This window comes from Medicago sativa, chromosome 8, assembly GCF_051527215.1.
Source record: "Medicago sativa cultivar Bolivia chromosome 8, Bolivia_mono, whole genome shotgun sequence".
NCBI lineage: Eukaryota > Viridiplantae > Streptophyta > Magnoliopsida > Fabales > Fabaceae > Medicago > Medicago sativa.
The window spans coordinates 6,140,131-6,146,250 of record NC_140756.1 but is presented as its reverse complement, the minus strand read 5'-3'; the positions used below and the strand labels follow the sequence as shown (position 1 = coordinate 6,146,250).

At 30.9% G+C, this 6,120-nt stretch overlaps 1 pseudogene across 1 annotated transcript; it reads left to right on the top strand.

Moving 5' to 3' along the window:
- Positions 1 to 312: 312 nt before the first annotated feature.
- On the top strand, positions 313 to 1,763 carry LOC146896449 (E3 ubiquitin-protein ligase ATL4 pseudogene; annotated as a pseudogene). Its single transcript, XR_015021782.1, has one exon. The product of XR_015021782.1 is annotated as an E3 ubiquitin-protein ligase ATL4 pseudogene (transcript).
- Positions 1,764 to 6,120: the final 4,357 nt, after the last annotated feature.

The following is a 6,120-nucleotide window of genomic DNA, read 5'->3' as shown; positions in this document are numbered from 1 at the left end:
AGTGTGAATGTTGTTTATAAACTATTTTAAATTTCAATCGAGCAATGTGAGACATTTTAATGTATCAAAGACTAGTATAACAAAATGTGTAGAGTATATGGAGTAGTATATATGGAAGGAGTATCTACCACACACACCAAAAAAGAGATGCATATTAATGTGAACACAAAAAAATAAGTGAACAGTAGTATATCTCTCTTTCTTACACAAAAAACCTGAACGCATTTACTTCTGTACATTCAATCAAATAAATTCCATTTCCCCAACTCCATCCATTAACATTCAATTCATGTACCAATTTTCTCACATGCCACTCACGTGCACTCCCTCTCCTATCCTATGTTCTCAAAACAAAGACTACACTTAAAACATTTTCATGCACAACAACACATCAACAACTTTTTCTCATTTCTCTCTCTCTCTCTAAACCTTCTCTTCACAAAAACGTCGTCGTTATGGATAATACATTTACACCACCGTCACCACACCGTTCATCTCCGTTACAAAACATAAGCCCTAGCATTCTCATCATTATAATAATCCTCGCCGTCACCGTTATCGTTTCTCTCTTAATCTGTTTCCTCCTCCGCCACCTCAACTGTCACCGTCTCCGCCGTGATCCATCTCCAACAACCACCGAACCTCCTCCTCACAGTCACAGCCGCCGCATCTCTCCAGAAACAACACCTCCTTCCGTCATCGAATCTCTCCCCTTATTCACATTCTCATCCATCTCCCGTCGTTCCTCCGCCGTCACCGCCGCTGACTGCGCCGTCTGTTTATCAAAGTTCCGTAACTCCGACCTCCTCCGTTCTCTTCCTCTCTGTTGCCACGCTTTCCATGCCGAATGCATTGACACATGGCTCCGTTCGAATCTCTCATGTCCGTTATGTCGCTCCAGCATTCTCCCTTCAGATTCTGATCTCGCGAAGATTCTCCGATCAACTTCTTCAGACAGTTTCCGAGTTGATATTGGAAATGTAAGCCGGCATGGAAACAATCTTCACAATCCCGACGCCGGCACTACCGGCGGTGATTCAAGGTCTTACTCCATTGGATCGTTTGAGTATTATGTAGTTGAGCCTTCGGAGGTTTCGTTTACGCAAGATCACCGGAGAAGTGTTTCCGATCAGAAGGACATTCACATTCCGGTATCGGAGGATTCATCAATGACACATGAAAATACTATTGCTGGTGAAGTTGCTGGAAGTGGACATTGGTTGAAGGATTACGTGGACAGACTATCGGCTTCGATTTCATCGCGAACGGCGTCGTTTCGAAGTTCGGGAAGATTCTTCGCCGGAGGTGGAAGTAGTCGGAGGATTGAACCGGTTGATTATGATGTTGAAGGTAACAGAATTGGTGAAGAGATTAGTGAAATGTTTCGGTGGCTGTCAGGGGTATAATTGGTAAAGTACATTAACATTTAGGTTTATAAATTTCGATATAATTTTTTTATTTTTAATCTTTGTAAACATTTGCTACTATGTTTTTTTTTTTTTTTTGAGGGAATTTGCTACTATGTTATTTGGCTTCACTTTTGATTTTCCTTTGAGGCTTTAGAACAAAATTAATGCAAACGAGTAGAGGCATGGTATAATTTTTGGATTTAGATCATGAATATTTTTAGGAATGTTTATGATAATAGGATCGTAATTAGATGAAAAGATACAAGGAATTACTATAATATTGGATTTTGTAAAAAGACACGCCAATTATGGGTACTTTTTTTCTCTATACAAAAATATTATGGGTTGTTTTTAGTAGTTTGTATTCTTTCTTCCCAATCATAATGCTCCATGATTATATTTTTTTTAACTAGAAATCTCAGCTTGGAACTAGATGAGTATCGTAATAGATGATAAACTTTTTCTTTAAAAGATTTAACGTTCTTTAATTAAGTTGAAAGTGATACATTATTATCTCATCAACTAAAGTTTACTCCATCTGTTACATTTATAAGTAACTTTTAATTTTTTAGATTAATTAAATATTCGAGGTATCAGGAGTAATATTTATGTAAATTATATTATTTGTGTAATACTAGTACACCTAATATTTGTGTAATCAACCAAATGAGTTTTTGTTTGTCAAACTTAAAATGTTTGACAAACAAAAAAGTGAATTTTGCTTATATTTTGAAACGGAAGGAGTAACACTAACTATTGGAAAAAATGATTTAGGTGAAACTAAACACGTGTCCAAAGTTGATTTGTCTGAATGTTTGTTGTTAACCTGTTAATTTTTCATACACCCAAAAAAGTAGGAACCAAAATCTGAGTTCCTTTAACTTGTTAGAATATTGTTATACTGCTATAAAAGGGTATTTTTGGATTTTAGAGGAAATGTGTTGTATGGACCACGAATGAAACTATATATACTTACCTTATTATGGTGACATTAGTAAAAATCTTTGGCTTTGAAAGAGAAAAGAAAGAAAGGACATGCTTTGTTCGGTGATATTTTTCTTTTAATAAATTAAAGCTATGTTCGGTGATTTATGCTATTTTTCGAGGATGATATAAATACGAGTAAAGTATGGTGTAGGGGTTTCATGTAGGTGAGTGAAGAACGTATGGAATTCAATTAATGGTACGTAACTCATTTATTGTTGTATTACCAACCATTTTAATGATAAAGGTCCTACTTCTGCCTCTATTTGAAGTCTTTTGTGACGATTATTAATGTTTATAGTAAATGTAAGGGACACAAGTTATTAATGATCACATATAACGTGATGTTGAGACTTTTTTTTTGCTATATAGCTGGTCATGTTGAAACTGTTTTTGTCAATTTATTCATTTTCTGGAGAAAAATAAATGAATAAATAGAGTTTGTTTTTATTTTTGACAAAAAACAGAAGAGAGTTTGTTGTTGTATCATTAAATTAAAATATAAAGGAGAATGTTAACTAGTGCCCGGGGCATTGGTTAAGCACCAAAAGAAGTAAGTTTTTGTTAAAAAGTAATGTAATTATTACTTGATCAATAGTGACAGTTTATAGTTCGAAGACAGAAAATTGTATTTTTTGATTCCTTATCCAGTGTCCCCGAGACACTCGTTAACAAGACCCAAATATAAAATGCAGTCAATGATTTCACCAAAAAAAGAATTCAGTCAAAGAAAAAGTTTGTTTTTGTTTTGCTTACACGTGTACATGTTTAGTTTGTTAGTTAGCTAGAAGTCATATACTTTTACTATTGACTTAAAGGATTGTTAGGATTGTTAAATCGTTTTTTAATACTCACTCCGTTTCAAAATGAGTGTCGTTTTATGTGTTTACACACATATTAAGAAATACAATGATTAAAATAAAGAGAATGTTTATTTTACCAAATTATCCTTATTAACTATTGGTTAGTTTTAAAAGTAATAGTTTGAAAGTAATGTGTAGAGTATTAATTGGAGGGTATAATTGAAAAGAAAAAGCTATTATTGCATTGGAAACTCAAAGCGACATTCATTTTGAAACAAATTTTTTTGATTAAAGCGACACTCATTTTGAAACGGAGGGAGTACTAGAGTACGAAAAAAAATCATTAACGACGATAAGTTAAAACACGAGCATGTATATTTCGTAGAGATAAAACAAAATGGATTATTTCAAAAAGAAAAAAAAATACGGAGTTAGAAAATGTAAAAGACAACTGAAATGAGTCTATCTAAAGTGGCAAGAACCCTACAACATTAAATTTTGGTGAGATAGATGTTCGCATTATGTGAGTTATGTTTGCCGTATCATCAAATAAAATTGCGCCTTCTTAATTACTCCCTCCATTCCTTTTCTTTTGATGTTTTAAAACTTAAACTTTATTCCAAAACTTTTGATGTTTTAGAATTTTTAATACTTTTTATCCAATTTTACCCTTGTTAAAAAACACACTTTGAAAATTGGAAGTTTAAATAATAAATGCAATTTGTGTGATGAGTTTCAATAATTAAGGAGATTAGAATTTTGAGAAAAAAAAATCAAGGAGTAAGTAAGGGTATTTTAGTATAAACCATACAATTTTTTCTATAATTTAATGATTCCTTAATATTTGTGCAATCACCTAAAACATAAAAAGAAAAGGAATGGAGGGAGTATAATATTTGACATAAGTTTTTTTGTTAAAAAGTCACTTAATATGTGACACGGTATAATTTTAAAAAAAATTGTAACAGATGGTAACATCGTGTCTTTTATTCAAACTGAGTGTCATTGGTTCAAACCATAATGACTATTAATCAGGGGTGGCCCTGAAGGTGGGCGGGAGGAGGAGCAGCCCAGAACACTATTTTTATAAGGACATTAAAGTTATTATTTTTATGTAGTAGTTAATATTATATTATATAGATTAGCGAAAAGACGGACACTCTTTCAGCTTTTTTTATTATGCTAACGTTTGAAAATTATAAACGGTGTTTTTTTTTTATTTATGAAATTTTGATTTTGATTAAAACTAAAAAAAATATAAATGTTTGTTACTTTCAAGTTATAAAAAATAAAATTAACGATGATTATCTATTTCAACGACACCGACAATAATAAAATATAACAAAAAAAATATAACTTAATTTCTTTTTTTAACGACACCAACAACAATTTTATTATAGAAAAAGTTGTTTAAGGGTATAATTGGAATGATGAAAAGTAAGTATAAATATGCCCATATAGTTTGTTACACTTTTTAAATGATAAAGGAAAAAACAAAAAAAAATATTCTTATTGTGTTTGTTACATTTGTTTTAATATTTACATTTATTATTATCTATTTGTTACTTGTGTTACCTGTATTGAAAATTGAGGATATTTTTGGAGAAAAAAATCCAACCCAAAAGTGCTGAAAGAGATAGTTTTCTTTATATATAGTATAAATATATTTCTTTTTAAATTGCTTTGATTAATTATATTGAAAAAATGTTTTTAAAGAACTTTGATAATGAATGAATTTTTTGCCATAAAAAATGCAAGAAGAAAGACATTCAAATGATTAAAAGAGCACAATTTTATTAATTTGCCTAGAGCACTAAAAATCTTCGGACCGACCCTACTATCACTTGTATTAATTTTCATGTTTTTTGCCATTCTCATGTTTTTCTTTTTCATCTCTATTTTCTAAAATAGCTCAAAAAGTATTACCAGAAACAAATGGCTCAAATGGTTATGGTAGCATTTTCTTTTCTCATGTATTATGAATCTTATGATACTTTTTTTGGTAGTGGATCTTATGATACTTTAGTCTGACTTGTAAAACCAATACATGTTTGTTCTTTTTCCTTTTAGATTGTCTAGGAATCCGGGGTTACTTGATGATACGGCTAACATAATGCAATACTCAAATCATAAGGTTCAAAAAGAATCAACTTTGATCCATGAAAGACTGAAAGTAGTACGCAGATAGTTTGCTTTTTCCTCATCACAAACACTCTTTTTGGTTGAAAAATACGATAAGATCCAGACGATCACTATGTATATATGATTAATTAATGTTGAAAAGTCCCAATAAATAATGTTAACTACTAATACGAATCAAAATATATGAATTCACTTTTTTAAAGAGGTCAAAGTTATTTTAGATACTAGAATTGTACAAGCATTTGGATAATGTATACCATTACTAGCTTGTTAAGAAACAGCAAATTTTTTGTACCAAAAAAAAAAAAAGAAACAGCAAATTTCTGTGTTAGGAAAGTTACATTATTATAATTTCATTGGGTTAATCAAGCATATTTTCTTACAAAAAAAAAAATTTAATCAAGCTTATGTAATTTCTATAAGCAAAGTTGTCTTAATTAATGGTTTCAGTTGATGCGATCATAAAGAGGATTGAAATATAATACTTAGATATGTGTGTGTCTTAAGGGCTTAGGGCACATGTTTGCATTTTCATTGTATTTTTATTTTTATTTTTATTTTTTTTTGGTACAAAAGAGGGACATTTTCATTGTATTTATATATGATGATATAATTACTGATATTTTCATTTTATAATAACAATTTTCACTTACATTTTTATTCATTTTGGACCATACCGATTAATAACGGAGCTCGACTTAGATTCTGATTTCATCTTTCGAAAGATTGCAGAATACAAACCAATGATTATAAGTTCCCAAGAGCATTCGAGTTATAGCAAG